Below are 24454 nucleotides of genomic sequence, written 5' to 3' on the forward strand. Positions count from 1 at the left end.
TAGAAAATTTCTTAATAAAGAAAAATGAAAAAAAGAAAAAGAAAAAAAAGCAGTGTATAGCAAGAACACAAGTCTGGTACATGCCACTGTATCATATGCTGAGTAGACATTATGAAACTATATTTTCAGTTCAACTAGAACAATCTTTTTCTGTTACTCTTCTTAGTCATGTGTGGTCTGATGAATGATGACCTAAAATAACCATTTTTAACTCAGTGCTGAGAAATGAAGAATTTTCAAGAAGAGAATTAAATTCCTAGAGTGACTTTGATGTATCCATTCTTTATCAGTTGGGACTCCAAAATGATATGGGAAGAAACTTGGCTGAAGTATTTTTTAACAAATATCAAAATAACCTTCGTGTCCACATCTACTCTGTCCCTGTCTACAGAGTGAACCCGAAACAGCTGTGGGAGAAACATGTCTGGTCAGAAGGGATCATGCTGCTCTGAACTGCCAGCTACAGCTCTGTGCAGAGCCACTCATGTGGCACAGAAGAAGAGTCTCTTAGCGCTGTCTTGGCCAGCACTGTGGTTTTATGTTCCCATGGTTTGGAAGCTTGGGCTGAGAAAAAGCTATGGTACCTGGCCACCAAACCAGCCAACATAAATGTGCTAACCATATCCTGGCCTGCTCTGCTGGCTGGCTTCTGAGAAATGATACACACGGAGGCCTCACAGACAGATCACCACTATCTACAGCCTCTGAAAGTTCTGGAATCTGAATCTGGAGCAAGTTCATCGCTTCCTATTTTTACTGGAAATAGACCAAAGAACACGCTCAAGTCTCTTGCTTAACTCCCATCATGCAATGCAATATTGTTTGTCAAGCTATTAGCTTCTTTAGTTGGGTGGGTTTAGGAAGAGCTATTAATCTACCATCTACTTACCATCTATCTTCCACACACACACACACACACACACACACACACACACACACACACACACACACACATAAACACACATATAACTTATGATTTATATGATGTCTTAATATAGAGATGAAACTAGTGAAACAATGTTTTATAACATTTTTATTTATCCTTTGACAATTTCATGCATGTATATACAATCAATCTTGATAAAATCCAACCCAAATTCTCCCTCTAAAACTTCCTATCTTCTCCTTTATAATAAAAAAACAACAATTCACTGAGTCCAATTAGTGCTTCTTGAATGTGTGTGGATGTGAGGCCATCCACCAGAGCATGGACAAGCGACAAGTAGTCGTATCCCAGAGAAAAATAATTACTCCTACCCTGGTAGCAATCAGTTACCAATAGTTTCTCAACTAGGGGTAGAGCCTCATGAGACCATCCTCCACCATGCTGGAATGGTGTCTCACCTGATCTTATGTTGGTACTATGCACGTAACCATAGCTACTGTAAATTCACAAGCGTAATATTGTGTCACATCCAGAAGGCAGCACTCCTCTTCTACCCCCCGAGACTTAAATTCTTTCTGCCACCTCTTCTCTGACATCTCCTGAGCCATCAGAGTTGATACGAATGTCAAATTTAGGGCCGAGCACAGTCACTAATTCTTAGCACTTAGGCCACTTACGAGTCTTTTTGGTGCTTGTTGCAAACAAGTTTCTCTGGCTAGGGTTTTTAGCTCTGTTTTAGAATCTTTTTTCTCAGGTTTTAGGTGGAAATTCTTGCCCCATGTTGGATGCCATTTGTAGCTGGTGTTATCTCTAGTCCTGGCCAGGCCCACAGCTACTCAGATCCAAATAAACACACAGATGCTTATATTATTTAAACTGTTTGGCCTAATGGCTCAGGCTTCTTGCTAGCTAGATCCTATATCTTAAATTAACCCATTTCTATAAATCTATACCTTGCCACGTGGCTCGTGGCCTACTGGTATCTTAATATTGCTTCTCATGGAGGTGGCTGGCAGCGTCTCCGAATTCTCCTCTCTCTTTGTCCCACCTATACTTTCTGCCTGGCTACTGGCCAATCAGCACTTTATTTATTAACCAATCAGAGCAACACATTTAGAACATACAGAACATCCCACAGCAAAGGCAAAGGGTGGCACTACTCTATAGGTATAAATATAAACATTTAGATGGCAGTATAACATGTCAATTTAGCAAAAAAATAACAGTAGGAGGTTTCTCTCATAAGGCTTCTAAACCCTGCCCCAGCCATGGGCTTTTGAACAGGAATGAATTCCCTTCTGTAGACCAGGCCATCTCTGAATTCAATCAGAGAGCAGTTGGCTGCCCTCCTAACGGTCATACCACTATTGTACCAGTAGACATTTCTTGCCTGGTAGATCAGTATGTAGTATATAGGGTCTACTCTTAGGTAACACCACTGATGGTTTCTCTAATCCAGTAGTCTACAGATCTTTCCGCACTGTGACAGCTAGCCAGCCTGAAAGACATTTCCAGGCAATTTCTAGCTTGACTTTTCTTTATTGCTCAAGCAAAGTATGTTGTGTCTTCAGCAGTAGAGTATGGTGATATTTTATTTTGTACTAAAATGTTATTTGTATGTTAATAAATAAAGTTGCCCCAGGGGTCAGAGCTATTAGCAAGCCATAGGAAAGATGGGCGGTGGTGGTGCACACCTTTAATCCCAGCACTTGGTAGGCAGAGCTAGGTAGATCTCTGTGTGTTCAGGGATACAGCCAACATTGGAGACACACGTCTTTAATCTCAATACCAACCAAAGAAGACCTGGAGGTCTGTACAGACAGGCAGTGACGAGGCGGTCATGTGGTTGGGCTTACAACCAATGAGAAGGCAGAACAGAAAGTCTTTATAAAGACTTTAACATAGGAAGTAGCTCTCTTTTGGAGAGGTAGGACCACCGTAGGAGGAAGGGTAAGGTTTTAGCTCTTCACTCTGACCTCTTGGCTTTCTTCTTTTCATTGGTTCTGTGTTTCTTATTTAATAAGACTGTTGGTTACATCTACAGTAGAGTCTTACTATCTGGGTATGGTAGAGCTGTGGCAATAACTGTGTTGTTTGGGTGATCTCTCTGTGGCCTTCTTTACTAATGACTCATAGGGAAGTATCAGATATCTGGCACTGACATTTTAATTTAATAACCCGTGTCTTGTGGGACAAGCATTGCCCACCCATGCAGGGTACTTTTGTCCAAATTTCTTTTTTAAAAAAATCATATTTTTGAGTTCACTTACAAAGCAGTGCCTTGCCATAGACTTTTCATGTAGCCTTGGTTTTGGTCATCTGTCTTTAGTTTGGTCTCATGGGTTGGGAACTTTTCATCCTGCCTGGTGCCTCCTGTCATGCCAAAGTAATTTATTCTCCACCCCTCCCAATGAGTCTCACTCTTTGGTGAAGAGTGAAGTCTTGAGCTGAAGTCAAGTTTTCCTAGGTGCAGAAGTGTTAGTGCGAATATGGCCCGGACAGACACAGCACAGAATCTAAGGGAACAGAATGATTAAGTGATGTGGAGACCTGGCTGTTAGCTTTTCCACCATTGTGACTAACACCTGAGAAAAACAGTTCAAAGGAGGAAGAATTTATTTGTGCACCTGGTTTCAGCATCTGGGAGGCTGGTGCATGTTTCTGGGCCTGTCGGTGAGGTAGAGCATTATGCCCGAAGGGCAGGTGGAGCGTAGATGATTACTTCCTGACAAGTAGGAAGCAGTACAGAGAATTAGGAAAGGTCCAGGGGCGAACTACCCTATAAAGGCACACTCCCAGTGGTTCCCTTCCTCTATCTAGGCCTGACTTTCTGTCTGGGGAGGACAGGGTACAGTGGGAGAAAATTCCAAGTGTATCAGTCAAAAGAGAATGGAATAGAATAGATTATGGGATCATCTTGCATTTGTTGATGTTGGTGGATGTAGCAGAAACTGGATATTGTACTGTGCTAGCCTCGTTGGGTATAAGTGACTCTGAGTGTTCTTTATTGGTTCACTGAAGCTTTGGATGGCGTCTGGGGGCCTACATCCTGCAAGCGTGAGGTGTCAGAACCTCTGTTTCATAAAGTCGGGCAGAGGGCAACAAATCATTGTGAGGAAGGAAAAGGAGAAGGGGGTCAGAAGATGAGGGAGAGAGGGAGGAGAAGGAAGAGGAGAATGGGGGCAGGCAGTAAGCATATGAGCCAAGAAAAGACTGAACACGAAGTGTCTGGACTTTTACAGAAGTATGAAGTCTTCTGATACAGGGAAAGTTAGCCAAAGGAGTTCATGAGTTTGTATGTGTCCGTGTATGTGTCGCAGTTACAATGGACCAAATCATCTTCTGCTCATTTTGCAAATGTGGTTACTGCTGGGTCTCAGGCCAAACATCACTGGGGAGAAGGATCACCCATTACCCCCGCCCCCACCCCTTGCTCTGAAAGGGGAGAGATGCTACACAAGACTGTTCCTTACCTCTCAGCTATCCTCTCATTCCCTGTGGTATCCTTTGTGTGCTGGGGACACGAGGTTTAAAGCACCGTGAGCCTTTGGTAAAGACCATTGGCTCTTCCTCCGTTAGGGGCGGAAGATCTAAAGGGATAAAGGGGGAAAATATGTGGACATTATTGAAGCCTCTTCTTCAAAACGTCTTATTCAAGCTGAGGTAAGATTCCCTAAGATAGAGGAGTTCTGTGTAGCTACACACGCTTTCTTAATACTGAAGCTGATGAGGTAGTTGCTGATTGGGTATTTAGTTTCCATAGTTACCGCCATTCTTTTTTGGGGGGGGGAGAAGAAAATCTTGTTTCTTTTCCAGCCTACCTTTCCCAATTCACATACTTTTAATAAAGGCAGTGTTTGTAGTTCCTGCCCCTCCAATGTCAACGAGAGAATTTATTTTATAATGTGCATGAACTGGCAGCGCCTCGGAAAATAAGCATTGTTGTCCGAATGAAGTCATCTGTTTGGAGAGCAAAGCCCCAAGATCACTCAAGAGGCGGGAACCCGGTGCCCTCTGCAAGCTCAGCCCTTTGGCACACACACGGTCATTGTCAAGACCTGTTTCCAGAGCAACTGAATCCTCTCCTGAAATGGCTTGGCAGCTGACAAGCTCTTTTTCCTGGGGGTCTTGGGGTAAGTCCTTTCAAGGACTGTGTTTTAAGCCAGCTTGTTCCTGATGGAAACCAAGATCACTGCCAGCTCAAGAATGTAGCACTACCCTAAAGTGGGCTCACCTAATAAATTTTTTATAGTGTGTAGACCATGGTATGTGTTTGGGGGTGGGGATCCACTTATGTTCCCATCATCTGAGAAACACGATCCTGAAGTCCAAACAGTATCTAGCCTTTTGGGTTACTTTCAGGATAATATTGCATTTGGACACACAATACGGAGAAGACGGCTTATGTGGGATAGTCTTTGCATGTATTTGACCGAACTGGATTTGGAATAAATAGCCATTTGGTAGCACATACTTAGCTTCCTGACCGTGGCATGGTGGAGGGTGTGGGGAAAGACAAAACTAGGCTTTTGATGTGCATCTGCGTGTGTGTGTGTGTGTGTGTGTGTGTGTGTGTGTGTGTGTGTGTGTGAATATTACATGTATGTGTATGTATGCACATGGAGGCCAAAAGTCATACCTAGTGTCCCATTTTCCTTTCTTGAGGCCTGGTTTCTCACTGAACCGAGAGGTCATGGGTTGAGCAAGACTGGCTGGCCAGGAGCCACTGGAAACCACCTGTCTGTGTCTCCCCAGCTCTGGCGTTACAGCACCCGCTGCCATAATCAGCCTTTTTATGTGGGTGCAGGGGAGCTGAACTGAAGGTCTTGTGCCGTGTGACAAGTGCTTTATGGACTGGGCTGCTTCCCCAGTCCTTGTTTTAGCTTTTAAATCTTCCAAAAGTTCTCAAAACAAAAACAATAAAAAGCTTAATTTAAAAACGGAAGTCCAGGATGAATTGCTAGGGTCAGAACTAACAAGAGTGGAATTTAATCTAAGTGCAAAATTCCAGTGATTAGGGTTTTTTTTTTTTTTTTTTTGAAAAAAAAAATTGTTTCTTAAATGAGTACCAGGTGGGAAACCCTTGATTGTGAACTCACAAAGACTCTTTTTCTATCATGGAAACCCAGCTCACACCACTTTCCATCAATCCTCCCCGGAAAAGCTGCTCTCTTAGGCCATGTGTAAACAGAATAATTTAAATCTCATTAAGGAAAAAAAAAAAGATTAAACAGAATCCTTCATTGTAGAATGGTATCCATTAATTAAGGCCAAAAGAGTGAAAACATTCTAACTATGCAGCTGAACCAACAAAATCTGATATTTGGGCCATTACGACCCCAAAGTCCAGGTCAATCATGGAGAACAAAATTGGACGCATACAGCAAATGAAAACATAAGTGAGAAAATACGTGTGGACACACAATGAAAAGGAGAAGGGCTACGGGGTCCCCCAGACGACCCTCTCTGAGCTGAGCATGCCACACACACTTCGGTACACTCCTGATTGAACGGTTGGTTTTGACGTGTGGGGGTGACTCCGAAAGGAAGCGGCTCTTAATTGGGTGACAAGGTGGTAACAGCAGCTAATGAGGAGGAAGGACCCATGGAAAAGATGAGGCATGGCAAGTTCCACAGGCTTTTGGGTACACTACAGTGGGTTACAGTTCCAAAGCTTCTTCATAGTTACCATCTCTTTTGATTCTCCAGTATAGTCACTAAAGGACTGAAGGAAGAAATTCTTCTCCGTTCCCAACCCCCAGCAAGGCTAGTTGCTGGTCTTCTGGGCCATTCTTCTATGTATCATCTCTTCTAGGAGCCTGTATCTTTCAAAAAGATGTTACTCTTCCATTGGAAATAATTCTGTCTTGAACCAAAATTGTTGGTGGGAATTAAGGGTGAGGTACCTGCGTCTGGTGTCTCTTTTCCCTGGGAAGTCCGGGTCACGTTTTTACCATCTGGATCCCTGCTTCTTCTTTCCTTCCAGTGGGGTCTCCAAAGAGCTGGGAGTGGCCGGCATTGCTGATTCCCTGAAGTTGATGGTGTTCTGTTACCTGTCCTCAAACCAATGGGGTATAAAGAGAGAGGGGGGGGGGGGGAGAGAGAGAGAGAGAGAGAGAGAGAGAGAGAGAGAGAGAGAGAGAGCCTTTATATCAGTGGTTCTCAATGGGTGGGTTGTGACCCCTCTGGGTCCCATATCAGATATCCTGTATTTCACGTATTTACATTCTGATTCATAACAACAGCAAAATTATGGTTATGACGTGGCAATGAAAATGATTTGATGGTTGGGGATCATCACAGCATGAGGAACTGTATTATAGGGTTGCAGCATTAGAAAGATTGAGAACCACTGCTTTATACAAAGCAGGAATAATTGACCTCAATGTGTTCCTGTCTTGGTGAATATAACACCAAAAAGCAAAAACAAAAGATAAAAGAGTAAAGATTAATTACTTGAAACAAAATGGAGGACGCTGGGGTTATTTCCAAACGAATTCTCTCCCTAAGGGAAGCATGGGAATTTTATTTGAGAAAGCCCATTATTCATATTGAAGAGTACGGGTGTATTCCTGAGCATGCTCAGTTTAAGGTGCGTGTATTTGAGCACGTTCAACTTAAGGTTCAGGAATGAAAGATGGCTGATACAGACCTGGGCATGCTTAGCTCAGGAACCTGTTCAGAAAGGTTACAATATGGGAAAAACTCACTTCGGGCATGGCCTTTTTAACGTTATAATGAGGAAAGTGTGCACCAGGCTGTCTGAAAGAAGGAGCCAGGGTGGCTAGGGTGTTTGTAAGTTTCTTTAAAGAGTCTGAACTGAAACAAAAAAGCCACTCTGAAGGAGCATTAATCCAGCAGTTTTGACATATGCCTACGTTTCAAGGTGGTAACAGCCACAGAAATGATTACTTAGTCACAAGTGTTTCCTTGTCTTTCTACAGAGCACAAATGCCGGGGGTTATTGGATCACGGGGGACTTCTGCCTTCTTTTCTCTCCCTCCCTGTTCTTCTCACATCTGCCCTTTTCCTGCTTATACTTCTGGCTTGTCCAGAAGATTCTGTATTGTATGCACGGCAGCGGCTCATTAGTTATGCACTCATACCCTGGCTGTTTTGATCAGTTTGGTGTTCTCGGCCATACGACCTGGCGGTTGATCCTGGTATGGATTCCCATGATGTCATCTATGGGCTCTGTGGGGGCAAATCTCAACCTGTCAAACCAGTCCTGCTGGGTTCCAGGCTCCTTGACTTTAATTACTCACTTCAACACCCTGCCTTTGCTCCCACCTCTTCCCACTTTGGCCATATGTCATTCCACAGAAAGTTAATTGCAAGATTGAAATTGCATGGATTCAGTGTACTCAATCATTACCGCCCTAAAAAAGTATTTATTAAGTGCCTAATTGTGCATGGTGCTATATAAAAGGGGCTGCCTTAATGATGTGAAAATAAGAATCCCTGACATTTCAGACAGTGAATGACATTATACTCATTATCTCCTTTAATATACCAACACTAGCTATTTACGTCTTACTCATTCGTCTTTGGAGACATGAGAAACTTCTGGCAAACCCAGAACCCTGCTTGTCGTCAGGGCCCCTCAGGGGCCAATTGAGAGCCTTTTGACATGTTTCTGCCTCTGATTTTGAGAGAAAATCATTGCATTGTGGGAAAACAAGGTGTGGGGGGAGGGGCAATGTCTGTCTCTCTCGGGGCCCTGAGAATTCCAGGCAGGAGAGGAAGTGAGACCTCGTTTAAGGTGTCATTTAAAGTTCTGTGGTTGGGTTCTATGTCCAATTAAGAGTCCAGTTAGACTCCTGCTGAACTCCACAGGGGTTCTAGTCACGTTTCGATAAGATGTTCATAGGTATGAGGTGACAAAATGCGTCCAGGCCTGGAAGACTTTCGGAAGCAAGACCTCCCGAACACGTTAGCGGGTTCAGAGCTCCGACCGAGGACATCTTTTGCAGAAGGAAACACTTCAAACCATCTCTGTTCTAGAGGATTCCAGAAGTCCTGGATCGTGGAATTGTTTGAAGGAGGGACACCGTCAGGCCTTGGTGCAGCCCCAAGCAGGGGTCTCTCAAACACGCACCGGGGGGACGGAATTTGGCAGCGGAGGTGGGCAGTGATGGGAGAAAAGAGTCTGGTGTGTTTCTAGGAGGAAGCAACTACAAACGAGATGGCGGAAGGACCTGAGGGACCTGTCTGGAGGCGACAGTGAGGCCGCGAGGAGTGCTGTAGGCTGTGGGAATAACTCGCTGATGTTTGCAGCCCCCAGTGCCACACCGGGCCACTGACTCTGGCGAAGAGTGGATCGTTTTACTTCCCTGTCACATCATACCCAGAACTTAGTGATAAATAAATATGCAGAGTTGGTCCTGGTAGAGTTTGGGTTTAAGATGCTCAAACATGATCGCTTGATTTCTCAGCTGTCTGTGTGGCCAACAAGCACGGTATTCACTAGAAAGAACACAGCCCTCTACCTCTATAGGAACCTGTTTTCAGTTTTGAGTGATTCTTCTGGGGCTTTGCCCTCAGACTGCTGCCAACACCCAACATGGCATATGCCTATAGCTGCTGTCTCTTGAAGCTCTTGACCGTGTAAAAATACTGAAAACGATTTTTTCCCCCTTGTCAAAATGTAAGAACTACTCTTAGTGAGATTTTAATCATAAACTGATTTTTCTTGGAAAGGCCTCAATATTTGATCTGCTTTGGGGATTATGCTTTGGGGTTCAGTTCCAGAGCTTAAGTACGTGTTCATCAACAAACAACTTGATATATCCTAACGGTGCTCCTAAGTTTCTGAAACAGCACTGAAGGGTGTTATTTCTTAGTGTGGCTCTGTATAAATAAAAGCCTGGTGAGCTCTGGAGCCACACACACCCATGTCCAACCAGCTGGAGAGATGGGGAAAACCGCCTGCTCTCTCTTTCCGCAGAAGGGATAGATACCAAGTCAAGCTCTCTCCCAAGAGAGTTTTGCTTTATTTGAAGTTTATTAGCCAAGCCTAGTATTTGGTCAATACTAGAGCTACTTTGAGCCAAATATCTGTACCTTGAACTGGCCACAGAAATATTTATTGTCTCTTATGATTGTAGCTTAGACACTACTACTCATTGTATTGACTTCATAGTTTTGATCTTGACAATGAAGTTTAAGATAATATATGAAATGTATGAATTATTAATATGATATATATTTTATGTGGAGAGAAAGAGAGGCAGAGAGAGGCAAAGAGAGGTAGAGGCAGAGAGAGAGAGACAGAGAATGTGTGTGTGAGTCTCCATCAGGCTTGCCTGGAGTCTATTCTGGAACACAGGTTGGTCTTAACCTTGTGGCAAACCCCACTCCTCTAGCCCCCCTTCCCCCAAAGCACTGAAATTACAGGTGTGAGCCACGGTGTCTGTCTCAGGAGATGTGTTTTAAAACGATTTTATCTTCATATTTATTTTATGTGTATTATGCATGCATGCACGCATGCATTCATGCACGCACGGGCCTGCAGAATCCAGGAGTGCTTGCCAGACCCCCTGAAGCAGGAGCTATGGGCAGTTGAGAGCCATCCCACGTGGGGCAGATGTGAGCCCTGTGGGTGCTGGGAACCTCATCTGGGTTCTCTGTAAGACCAACAAGTGCTCTTAACAGCTGAGTCACCTTTCCAGCTTAGGTATTTTAAACTAAAATATTAAATATGAATATAATATTAAATATTAGGTATTTAAGTGATGATATATTTATTCCACTGAAAAAGATTCCAAAAGGATTAAAAGGAAATCTGAGGTAAGTTTTCAACTTCTGACTGAGTTTTGGAAGGGGGGCTCTCTTTGTTCTTATAAATATGTTTCAGTTGAACTCTTGTAATGACTTTTGTATGAAAGCTAAGACATCTGATAGCCAGGGTCTACCCTGATTGTCTTGGGTGGTGATCTAATGCCTTCGATTTGCTTTTATTTCTTTTCTGCTGTTATTTCTTTGTAAGTTAATGGGAGGTATTCTGGCCCTCGCTTTTCTGACAGTTTTCTGCTCTAAATGTGAAAACCTTTACGTATGCCGATCTTTGTTCTCTGGAGTTTCACACGAAAGACCCCGCAATCATCTAGCCATGCAACAGCCCTGGCAGGACTTATCCTCATCCTGAAGAGTGGACTTGGTGCACAGTTGGCTAACACTGCAGTTCTACACACGTGTGCAGATGAGCGTTTTGAAAAGATTATCCCTCCAATTTAAATGTGATCATGGAACATCTGTGAATTCAATGTTTACTTCAAGGAAAACGCTGTTGGCTCCGTCTTCCTCTCCGAGTCATACTGAGCATTGAAGACCAGGGATGCCTCCCTGAGCTGTCATTATTGATTCCTCAAGTGTCCTTTCTTCCTTTCATGTTTTGTGGCAATGACCGCGTGAGTAGAATCAGGACGTCCAATAGCATGGACTTGAATGAAAACTCTAGGAAGATGCTTCCACTTGCTCTGGCTTTGTTCAAAGGCCCAACCTCCTTTTGTTGTGTTCCTTCAAAACAAGAACGCCCAACCCTTACAGATGGCAACCAAACATGTAAACAAATAAACTGATCTCAGATTCAGCCAGAGGGTGGGGCTACTTCGAACAGCTCTGTGGATGGTCTGGACTATGTTATTGCCATGTGGTGGTTTCCGAGGGTCTGATGTTGCTGTAATTTGGTGGGATTTCAGTGTTTACAGGTCACCGTTACCCTGTGTCCCAGTGTTATTAAAACACAAGTGGTCATGCTGGAGGTAACTGGTGGTTAGGTTTTGGGGTGACTAAGTGTTAAGTTAAAATGAAGTTCCGGTTCCTCTTTTTTTGTTGAAGAATGGTGAATAAACGGATATAAACCAATCAAAAGTTTCCTTTGCTGGGTGTGGTGGTCCATTTTCTTAATCCTGAGGTAGGAAGATTGCTGTGAGTTTGTGGTCAGCCTGGACTATATAGACAGACTCTGTCCAAAAGTGGTGGGGAGCTTTGCTCTTCTGGAGTCAGGATGTAGAGCCACACAGTAGTCCAAGGGGGATATGTTCCCAAATCTCCTGTGGGTCCTGAGATCCGGGGTAGTAAGAATCCATATGTATTACATAACTTGTGTCAGTAGCCAAGCTTAAGAAAGTGGGGTTTAGTATTATCTTTAGACTTACATGTAACCTTCTGAGCTTTATTCCTCTGCTTCTGGGTTATAGGTATGGCTGAATGAAAGAGGCAGGCCAATGTGTATTCAAACTCAATTTTAAAAGGAACTTCTTCCTGTCATTACAGCTACGGGTCAATATACTTCATTGGATGGTAGTAGAATGGTTGATTGAGAATTATTTTAAGGGTTTGTGAGATGTCTCAGCTGGTAAAGGTGCTGGCTGCCAAGCCTGATGATATCCTGAGTTCAATTCCTGGGACCTGTTTGATTTCTCAGGTAGCATAAAGAGACAGATTGCAGAAAGAGACCAGAGTCTGACCTTCAACAGATGGAACTGTGCTTATTAGCCCAGGTGGTGAGGGGCAGCCTCTCTCCCTTGGGAAATGGAGGGGTCTGCCAGGGAAAAACTGGCTGAGACCCTTTCTAGGGACAGGGTGAGGGCCTCGAGAAAGGGGAAATTGTTGGAGCTGTAAGGGGGTCTCCCGAAGTCCCCCAAGGTTATCTGTCATCTCATAGGAATCCTGTTTTTATAACAAGGCACTCTATCGGGACCCTCATGACAGGAGAAAACGAACTAGAACAAGTTGTCTTCTGACCTCCACATAAGTATACACACACAAAAACAAAACAAAACAAAACAAATTAAAAAAGAACCGCTTTATGCTGAAATATGGCCTTTACATGTTCTATTTTATTTTACATTTATTTATTCCTGTGTGTGTATGCATGTGTGCCAGAACCATGCTACACGGAGCATGTGGAGGTCAGAGGACAACTTGCAAAAGTCGGTTTTTTCCCCTGTGGTTCGAGGAATCAACTCTGGTGGTTAGGCTTGGTGGTAAGTACCATTACCCACCGACCCATCTGGCTGGCCACATGTTTGATTTGAAAGGCCATCAGAAGAAGCCTGGAGTTGGCTGAGAAAGCAGAGCAGAGTCAGGCATTCACACTGAACTCTAGAAGAGGGAACGTAGAATTTCTCAGGCTGACAGAAACTGTGACCATGGAAGCCTTTGGAGTTTTAAATCTCCTTCTTGGCCATAAACATCTGGGTGAACAGTATATTGTCTGCTCACAGAAGATTGGGAATGGAGGAATGCACTCTGTTAGAGAATGAAACTGTGTTTCTGGAGAGGCAATTGGAGTTGTATACATCTTTTATGCTAAGGCATTCTAGGTACCAGTCATTTTCCATAAACGTGTAAACAAGCGAGAAGATGGAAAGATGGCGTAGTTGATACATAGCTTACTGTACAAGCATGAAAATTTGAGTTCAGATTCCCCAGGACCTAAGTAAACCTTGGTGTGGTGGCCAGTGCCTCTAATCCCAGCACTAGAGAGTAGAGATGGGGTAGGAGGGGACTATAGGAGGATATCTGGCCCTTGCTGCCCAGCATGCTTAACCAATTGATGAGCTCCAGGCTCGGTGAGGGACCCTGTCTCAAAAAATAAGGTGGAGAGCAGCGGAGGGCGACACTCAACATGAACCGCTGGCCTCCACACATACATGAGGCTCTACACGCCCAAATGCCCACTCGTACATGCAACACACACACACACACACACACACACACACACACACACACACACGGACATTAGCCTTTCTCTTATGCTTTTCCATCTTTCATACAAAGATTTCCTGACATCCTGCAGAAAAGTAGGAAAAAAACCAAAAAAAACGAAAAACTTCTCAAGACCCAGGTGGAGTTTTGGTAGAAAAGATTCAAGTTTTAGTCTCAGACCCTGGGAGGTGTCTCGACTCCCAAAGCAGGAGCAGACTTGCTGTCATTTTTCTAATTAAAGCCATCTGCCACAGAACCCTCTTCAGCTGCCCTAACTAACTTATTTTCCGACTCCAGCTTCAGTTTGTCTTCCAATAAAGCATGCTATCATTTGTTCGGAAGACTGATAACCCAAGCGCCGTGGAGGATGGGAAAAAATGGCAAATCTTGCTGCACATAATCAGTTGGCGAAGGCAGGAGAACTAACAGCTGCTCCACGGTGGTAACGTATATTTTTAAACGGAGCTCGTAAGTCAGTAGTGGCTGCCAAGTCGCAGATTTTTCTCAACAATGTCGAGATGGCTTCGGTCCATACAGATAGCTGTGCCTTGGTGATTCGCGTCTCCCTCTAACTCTGGGAGACTGTCGGGCAGGGGAAAGGGTGCTCTTAGAGCCAAGGTCGCTTAGGCTCCTAGACCCTCCAGTGGAGATGCCAGTTGGAACACGACAGCGACATGGTTGCAGGCACATCTAGGTCAGCTGGTCAGCATGGACTGCCACGGATGTCAATGAGCACTGATTTATGGGACAAAAACCAGTCTCATCTAGAAACGCTGATTGGCAGTTGAACTAAATAGAAACAAATATTGGATGCAGTAATGACACTTGGCCTTTACAGTACTTTGTCTTTTCTGTTACACATTTTGCGAAATAAGGGCCTAATTTTTAGGGCTTTGTTGATTCAGATGACTGAGAATGAAGTCCTGGTTTTATTCTATGTTGGCTTTATGAGGGTTAATAAAGAATTAGCCACAAGAAATATGTCTTCCTATGTTTGAAGGTAATTCCATAAGTTCTGATTTCAGGAGCTGTATTAAAATGACATTATAAAAAATATATATATATATGCAAGTGATTTTATTAATTTTAATAAATTATAAATTCACAAAAATACAGAAAACGTAAGAGAAATAGAGATATAGTACTAATAACTAGGTTTAAATATAGGTAACAACTTCTGACTCCCCTCCCCCCCCCTTTTTTTTTTTTTTTAGAAACAAATGGTTTGTCTGTATCCCTGCCTTCAGGGAATGGTGTGCATTTTTTTCCTATCTGTCTGTCATAGTTAGTGTTTGTTAATTTAAGATAATCCAGAAGCACCTGGGAGTTGGGCCTCTGGGGGATCATCTTGATTAATTGATGTGGGAAGACCCATTGCGATCGTGGGTGACCCATCCCCTGGATAGGGGATCCTGCACTGTGTAAGAGGGAGAAGGGGACTGCATGCATGCATTCACTGATGGCTGGCTCTTGGCTGTGGCCGCATTGTGACCAACCGCTTCAAACTCCTTCTGTCTTGGCTTCCATGACATGATGGACCATGCCTTCAAGAGTGTTCCAGAATAAATCCTTTCTCCTTAAAGTTGCTTTTCTTTGGGGTGTTTTATCATAGGAACGGGAAAATAAACTAAGACACCAGCTTTTTACATATTTACCTATCAAATAAGGAAGAGTCACCCTATTGGTGGATTCCCCTTTTCATGTTTTTATATAAATGGTCAGCTTCAACCCTGAAATATCAAGAGTAAATTTACAGAAATAATTCAGAATCTTTGAAGTACTTATTTGTGTATTTTGTCTGTCTGTCTGTCTGTCTGTCTGTCTGTCTGTCTGTCTGTATTTATGTATGCATACTACTTCTGTGCCTGGCACCCACTGGGGGCCAAAAGAGGGCATCAGAACCCCTGGGACTAGAGTTACAGACAGATGTGAACTACCCTGTGGGTGCTGGGAACCAAACCTGGTCCTCTGCAAAAGCAGGAAGTTCTCTTAACCATTGAGCCATCTATCCATTCCCCTAATCCAGGATTTTTTTTTTTTTTTTTTTTTGGTTTTTTCGAGACAGGGTTTCTCTGTGTAGCTTTGCGCCTTTCCTGGAGCTCACTTGGTAGCCCAGGCTGGCCTCGAACCCACAGAGATCCGCCTGTCTCTGCCTCCCAAGTGCTGGGATTAAAGGCATGTGCCACCACACCCGGCCATAATCCAGGATTTTTTAAATGGAGCCCTGTCCTGAGTAGCAGGAGAAAAAAACTTACAACAGCCTAGTCCATCCTGCCCAGGTCCCAAATCCATTCCTGTCTCCAGCGTATCCACGTCGTATACCTTATCCTTCTGCTCCTCACTTAGCCGCTTGCATTATTAGATCAACTCTGTTCTCTTTTACTTTTTAAGGTGCCGGGCCCCCAACTATTCTCCCCTTTCCAAGTATATATCCAAACACACAGAATTTTCTCTTAATGAATGTTTCAGACACTTGTCATTCATTTAATGTTAGTTTTGTTATCCAGTTCCAAACAGTAAACATTTCCGTTATGATTTTTTTTTTCATGGACCTTGAACATCTTTTGTCCAGTTTTGAAGTTACTAGTTTCTAACGCTGCCTTCCACATCATGTTAATGCTGTTACTTTGCTGTTCACACTTTTCCACTCTTGAGCTCTAGTTGCCAATTGATTTTTTTTTTCATATTATTTTTCACACACTGAATGATTTCCAAATACTGGTTGTATCTATGTGTGTGAACGTAGCACTTTTTGGATGGGGTTTCCTTTTATCTTAGTTTTGTGGGCATTTCTCAACAGGGTTTTTGTGTTTGTTTCTACTGGGAACCCCAAGGTTTCGATGGTTCAGCACAATTTTTAATCCAATAACTTATGACTTCTTCATCACCCAGGTCACATGAATTTGACCCCTATCTCTACCTAGTCACAGGTTGGGATGTTTTTTTTCTTCCTCTGTTGTTGGAGCTGTGTCCCCTTCCAAGAGTCCTTGTAGATGACAAGGTCTTCTACTTGTTCCCTGGGCTGGTGAGGGCCTGTGCTTCTGGAGTCTTTATGCAGGAGATGCAATTCCAGCTTCTACTCTCTTGTGGAATAAAAAATTTCCTGTATTTCTGAGTGGATGTTGAAATGTGAACTCCAGGCGGGATACCTCAGGGACCATTGAGACTTCAGCTTGCCGGCTGGGCTGCTGCTTCTGGTTTTGAGTAGCTAGCTGTTCATTTCTGTAATTTTCTTCTGAGATCAACCTCGTGTTAAAAATAGCTATGATTATGTTTTAGACTGTTCAAGGATGCTCTGTCAATTCAGCAGGTTTCCCATAACCTATGTAGAATTTTATAAATATAAGTTAGCGGTATTTCTTATCCTGCCCTGCAAACTATCATTCCTAAAGTAAAATCTTCTTGTAAATAACTGTTTTTATGTGTTAGGTTTGCTGAAAGTGGGCAAGACATAATTATTTTAAAGCAAGTTCACTTAGAGATGCAAAATCTAGGTATGACTCATAGCTCTGTTCCAAGATGTTGTACACCCTCAGGGGAAAAGTCTTGGCTTCGGGAGAGATGATTCTCTTCGGTGCCAATAGATAGTAATGCCTACATCTGTATCAGTGTTGATTGTCTGGACCAAGATCAATTGGATCCTGGTGGGCGTTGTGAAGACAGGAGACCGGAGGTGATGTGTGCAGTTCTGTATGTCTAAAATGATGGGTTTTGGCATTTTGATAGATTGATGGGCTTCTCATTCATCTACATTTTCACTGAGTTCTAAACCTAGAAATGAGTTTCATTCCTCACATGGTGAATAACAGTAACTCATTTCCTAAAGGAGAAACTTTTCTCATTCTAGGCCTGATTACCTTTGTCAGGTTGACATTTCATAGGAAATGGAGATCTCTGTTGGTCGGCCAGAATGACTGTCTGTGAAAGTCTGAGAATACTGAAACATTCAAAGTGATATAAATCCCCTCTCCTTTAAAAATGTTTATTATTACAGATTTTTTTTGAAAACTCTGCATCAATGCAAAAATTTCAAACATCAGAAGAACAGTTAGTAAGTTCAGACATTTTCATACCAGTCTGTTAAATATTGTTTTAATGCAAAAATAATTTAGCAGTACAGGAAAAGAATAGGACTGATTATATGAGCTGATATTTCAAGATGCAATCCAAGTAGAAGAACCTACTAGCAAATTAGAATTCATGCATATTGATGCATTTAAAATATAGAGTTCATTTGAATAATTGATGAATATAAACAGGACCCTAACTAACGGGAATATAATTGCTCTTCTCAGCTTTGACATTGATAAGCATTTAGTTATCAAAAGTACCAGGACCATGGGGTTTCCCTTCTGTTAAAACACCTTTGATTGAGCCAAGCACTTTGGATGAAAACAGATAGGGACACCACAGGGAAAGTAAGTCAACCATTGCTGTGACCAAGATACAATCTCATTTCCTGATGTGGTCCACATGGGGTCAGCTCCAATGGGGGAACACTCTAACCGATCATACTATCTCTCTGACATTTCTATTTATTAGTTGGCTATTAGAATCTGCTGAATTCTAAACATTTTTCTGACACTCAACTCATGCTTCTTGGAGTAACATTTCTATGCTTGCAATTAAAGTGTGAAAGTTTCATTAGCATTATGTAGCAGCTACTCTGTAATACTTTTTCGAGGACATAGGACACAGTGGTTAGTGACAGAATTCAACTGTCTAGGTTTAAACCCTAGCTATGTCTTTATTGAGACAGAAACAGAAGGACACAGCCCTAACGACATATGGTTGGAGTCTAAGTACTACCGAAGAATGTTCAAAACGTTAACTTCCTAAGCTGTTACCATAAGCATCTTTTAACCTTTCTGTTTCCATGAATGAACAAAACTTTTGCCAATTAGAAAGTGAACCACTTAGCCCCTCGGGTGACTATGGACAAGCATTTCCCAGCTTCCTAGAGTGGGGAGCTGTGAACCAAGTGGCCCCTTCTCTGGCAAACTGTGTTCCCTTAACGTCTCTTGACTGTTCAGAGGGTCTTCCACTCTAGCCGAAAAGACGCCTGCATCCTCAGCTGCTGCTGCAGCCGTGACTTCTGCTTCAGGAAGTTTTGCTCCGCTTATTGCTCTGAGTAACCTGTTTAGAAAACTCCACTCTGGCCAAGACAAGCCTCCCCGAACTCACCTAGATGGCCCTGGTCACCTCGCAGCTATTCTCACTCGGGGTGGGGCGAAGAGCACTTCCCAAGTGACGGCCAAAGGCTTGCTGTTGGGCCATGATACAAAGCCTGTAATGGGTCGGGGGTGGGAACGCTGTACACAGAAGACCACGAATTGATAGAATTGCAACGTGAGCACAGGTGTGCCGAAGAAGCCCTTTTCTGGCTCCGTAAACATGCCATTTTTTCAGACCTGTTGGGTTAGTCTGGGAGGAGGCTTCTCCTGTGTATGTCTCCCAGTGGTGAAACATTAAGCCAAATAAAAATGTCCCCAGAATGGTCCTTTATGACTATGGTCTTTACCATCGGTAGAGTGGGCTGAGTCAGCAATACTAAGAGCAGCTAGATCCTTGTTCTTCTAGCCCCACCACTCAGGGCAGTGACTAGAAAGGTGATCTCTAAGCTTTCAAACCCCTGAGACAGGAGGCTGTCAGAAAACGTCCGAGGTTGCCTGGAAACAGAGGCTGTGGGGAGAATGGACTATGGAAAAACAGAGATGTATGTGGTGGAGGACAATGCTATTGAAGGCAAGCTGCCATGAAGAGCAGAGACAGAGAGCCCCAGCCATGGGAAGAGTTCCAGAGAGCTTTCAAGAGCTAAGAGCTGAGGGTTCTGATACACAGCACTCAGGAGCTGAAATACTAGTTGCTGGTTACAGGCCAAGGAACCCAACACCGGAAACTCGGGGCTCCAACACTAACTACTGAGCTTGAAGGCTCAGAGCCTGGTATTCCCGAAATATCTAGAGCAATATGCCTCTATCTTTGGAAGGTTGGACCCCAAGTCTCTAGTTCTTAGGGCCCAGGTTTATAAGCCTCTGAGGTTTGAAAGCCTATTTGCTAAGCCTGTGGCACCTGGGAGTTCAATGCTGGCAACACCCAGGAGGCTGGACTGGCCTATTTGTGATCTTCACCTGAACAGAGCAAAGGATCCACAGCCAGCTGTTGGTGACACTTTGTCAAATGCCTATCCTTCTCAAAGTTGTTTCAGTGTCTCATTTTTAAAAATGGAGACATTAATAATAATAAGACTACTACCCCTCGTGGGTAGTTGGCAAGCTTAGAAATATATGGGAAACATATGTCTGCCATGTGGTGAACAGGCAGTGTTGGTCTCTGTAATTAAATATGTATATATTCTGCATGGGTACACACTCAGAGTACCCAAATTATAGTTTTACCCACATACCAATGACTGAAAAAGTATCTGTCATCTTTTGGGGAAATACATTTTGATTTTCAGTCTTGAGAAAGCAAGCAATCTATCCAAGTTGGTGATGCTATGGAAAAAAAGAAATAATCCCATCATCTCAGATATTTTAGCTTCACCAGAAGTGAACCCTGGACAACTACAATCGAGTTTTAGCTCTGACTATGTTTTGCTGATTTATTCTCCTTTCAAATGCAGAATTCGGTGAAAGGAATTCAAGCTTCATAACTGGGCAAGGGGGACTTGAATATCAATTGCTTTTCTGCCGCATTGCCTCGTCTAATTCTTTTAATTGACTTTGCAGCATCATTGACTGCTCTCCACCCACCTCCCACTCCCCACTACTTATTTTGCTCTTCAGAGCTAAGACTTTCCCCAATGGGAACTATCCACTCTGTCGTTTGAAATGCTGGCTTTCCAGCTGGGAATGGAGCGTGTGTAAACTCACAAAGCCTGTGCTTGTGAATTTCTGGTTTGCATTAGACCATAGACCATCACAGTTTATTGTTCTGCAGTCTCTGGAAGGAGGACTCAATCCCACTGTGCCACACATTCTCTCCAGGATGAGCCTTTTTTTTTTTTTTTTCTTTAAGATGGCTGTGCACTTGACATTCGTGAGTTTAGAAGCCCCTTGGGGGAAATCTTTAGATACAGTTCATCACCATCAAGTATCAAACGGGGATAATCTGCATCCCTTGAAAGCATGCATAAAATATGTAATTGCCCTTGAAAATAAGCACCAAACAATTTACTGGTAAATATTTGTTTCACAAGACCACACCCCTCTTCTCCGGGCTACAATCTGCACATCACAGATGTTGTCAAAAACGTATGGTTTTCATTGGTTCACTGTGATCCTAAGTCTAAAGCTTTTTTAGTCTTGATTCAAAAAGTAAGGAGACAGAGGAAAGGATCTTTTGTTCATCTCCATTGACTTCTCGGACAGAGATCTCCATTCCTTCCCGCCTGGTGTTCATTAGACCTCATTTGAGCCCTGCACACCCCCCCCCTCCCCGCGCCAACCATTCATCCTTTCTTCTGTGTAGCCTTATCTTCTGGCCTCTTGCTCTAAACATTCCCTTCAACTCTCCTCTAATGTCACCCAAAGCTATGCCACCCATTTCCACTGACCTGGGCATTCCTGAGTCTAGAAAGCAATCTGTGTACACAATAAAAAACAGCTTCATTTATCGCCTTGGGTTTTGAGGAATCCCTGTGTGACCAGGGCCTTACCCTAGGTGTATTAAAATAGCCCAGCGTCTCTGTCTGCACATGTATTCACTTCCCTGCTTCATCAATGCCTGGCTTGCCTTTGTGTTCCATTGGCTGTTCGAATGCATATTAAGTATTTTATTATTGAGGGATATGGCTAAAACAAGTCTTCATTCGTACTCCTCCAAATGTAATTAATCAACCCTCAAAAAATACAGGAAGCAAAATATTGCCTAGACCTATTATCTTGCCTTCCCATTACCTGACAGGGGCAAGCTGGGCAAAATACAGCACAAAATTGGGAGTTGTGAAAGCTTGTGAGGTGGAGGTATATGGAAGACATTAAAAAGAAAGAGCCTTTTCCAGTAATTAAAAAAATAGACGATTCAAAGTTAGGATGGAGATGTGTTAGGATGGGGTAGGGTCAGCTGGAAGTGGTAGTGGATATAATCAAAATACACTGTATGAATATATAAAATTTCAAAGAATAAAGAAAACCCTTTCTAACTGCATGGTTGGTCTGTGCTTGCTTTTTCTTTTTCCCTTTCTTTTTTCTTCCTTCCTTCCTTCCTTCCTTCCTTCCTTCCTTCCTTCCTTCCTTCCTTCCTTCCTTCCTTCCTTCCTTCCTTTTTTTAGGTTTACTCCAAAACATTTTTTTTAATTAAGAATCTTTTTATTCATTTTATATACCAATCACAGACCCCCTCTTCCCTCCTCTCACCCCTCCAGCCATCCCTCCCCAACTCACCCTTCATTCCCTCCTACAAGAAGGTAAGGCCTCCCATGGGGAGTCAGCAGAGCCTGGTACATTCAGTAGAGGCAGGTCCAAGCCCCTCCTCCTGCCTCAAGGCTGTTCGAGGTGTCCCACCATAGGTAGTGGGCTCCAAAACATCAGCTTATGCACCTGGGATGGATCCTGATCCTACTGCCAGGGGGCCCCTTAAACAGATCAAACTGCATGATTGACTGTCTCGCTTATTCAAGTGTTTGCTTTTTTCATAGTCTTTTGTTTCATCAAAAGTATTTTGTTTAAGTTGAGCATGGTGGCACATGCCTTTAATCCCAGCACTTAGGAGGGAGGCAGAGGCAGGCGGATCTCTGTGAGTTCTAGGCCAGTCTGGTCTACAGAGTGAGTTCTGGGCCAGCCAAGACTACATAGAGAGTACATAGTCTCAAAACAGGCAAACAAACCAAAACCAAAAGTGGTTTGTTCTGAAAGTCACCTGATTAAATTTGAAAAGTTTGCTCTTATGGATATAACAGTGAAATTTTGCCAGGCTTCAACCTAAAAGGCTAGAGTTCTAAACAGGATTAATGGATGAATTTGACTGTGTTATTTATATGTGCTCCTCTTCTGTCATCTACGGTTATGGCAATTATTCATAGGAATTTAAGATGAAGAATATTCCAAACATGCTTAGCAAATCCATTATCTGTGAAACTCTGTGTGTTTAGAGGATCCCCAGGAGGGCAATCTCCATCCACATGAATATGTGTCCTTGAAAACTTGGGTCTGTCACCAAATTTCTGCTCTCTGATCCTAGTGTTGTCTGTTTACTAGTGGGAGGAAGTCCTATGTAACCTAAATTAGCTTTCATGGCTTTGTTATCTTCAGGTTTATGAGGAAAAGGAAAAGCTAGAGCACATATGCTTGTCAGCCTGAGAACATGAGGTAGTTTGTTAGAAACTTCAAAAAAAAAAAAATCTTTTATATAGTGTTCTTTGAAGGACATGAGGAGAAAACTGATGAGCTAGTGAAGGCTTCCATTGACTTTGAAAACCTGTAAATGTACTATAATCATACATTTTATACTAGTTTTTCCATTTTTCTTCTATTTAGCTAACAAAAAAAATGTACTGAGAGTCTATGATGGACAAGCTAGGGACAGGCATTAAGAGTAGTCTAACTTAGGGCCTTACATTTTAATGGGGATGGGGGAGACAGTAGAAAAACCCAATTAGTCTTTTTATTTTTAACTGGGCATTAAACCTGGAGCTTCATATATAGTCCCAGCCCACAATTAGAATTTGGGCTCCTACGCATATGCATGAATTTCTGGCTTTGAGAAGGACTAGGGAGCATTGTCTAGAGTGTTACAAAGGTATCCATGTAAGGTGATGTCTTAGTTACTTTTCTATTGCCATGATAAAACAGCATGACAAAGACAACTTAGAAAAGAAAGTATTTAATTTGGGGCTCATAGTTCAGAGGGTGAGTCTATGGCCATCATGACTACAGGCAGGCAGGCAGGCATGGCATTGGGGGAGTCGCTAAGAATGCATGAGGCCATGAGAGAAACACAGAGAAAGCTAACTGAGAAATAACGTGGGCTTTTGAAACCTCTAAGCCCATCCCCTAGTGACATGTCTCCTTGAACAAGGCCACACCTACTAATCCTTCCCAAACAGTTCCACCAACTAGGGATTGAGTATTCAAATATATGAGCCCATGGAGGTCATTAATTATCACTCAAACTATCACAAGTGTGACCAGAAAACTGTTCCTTCGAGGCCTGAGGTTTGAGCTCACACAGGAAGGAGTAGGGTAGATAAGAAGGGAAATGTAAAGAGGTGTGATGGCCAGTTTTATGTGCATATTTGCTTATTTTAGAAGCCCAGTTTGATCCAACAACATTACCATAAAAGAAAGTTTTTAGATTTTTTTTTTAGTATTAAAATCAGTAGACTCATTCAAGAAAAATAGTTTACTCTCTATAGTGTGGTTGGACTTCATTCAAGCAAGTGAAAGCCTTAGGAAAAAACACGGAGCTATCTTTTCACCAAACCAAAGGAGAAGGAATGTGTTGTAGAATATTATTTTAAGATGTGTTACTTTTGTTTATCTTGTATTTGTTTAACTCTGTGAAGCTGTGTTACTGTGCCTGTCTAAAATGCCTGATGGTCTGATAAAGAACTGAACAGCCAATAGTGAGGCAGGAGAAAGGATAGGCAGGGCTGGCAGGCTAAGAGAATATACAGAAGAAGAAATCTGGGAGAGAAAGAAGTAGCCAGAGAAGGAGGAGGATGCCAGAGGCCACCTACCCAGCCACCCAGCTCCACAGCAAGGCATGGAGTAAGAGTAAGATTTATAGAAGTAAAAAAATGGAAAAAGCTGAGAGGCAAAAGCTAGATGGGATAGTTTAAAGTTAAGAAAAGCTGACTAGAAACAAGTCAAGCTAAGGCTGAGCATTTATAAGTAAGTATAAGCCTCCGTG

Source organism: Peromyscus maniculatus, chromosome 22, assembly GCF_049852395.1.
Source record: "Peromyscus maniculatus bairdii isolate BWxNUB_F1_BW_parent chromosome 22, HU_Pman_BW_mat_3.1, whole genome shotgun sequence".
Lineage (NCBI taxonomy): Eukaryota > Metazoa > Chordata > Mammalia > Rodentia > Cricetidae > Peromyscus > Peromyscus maniculatus.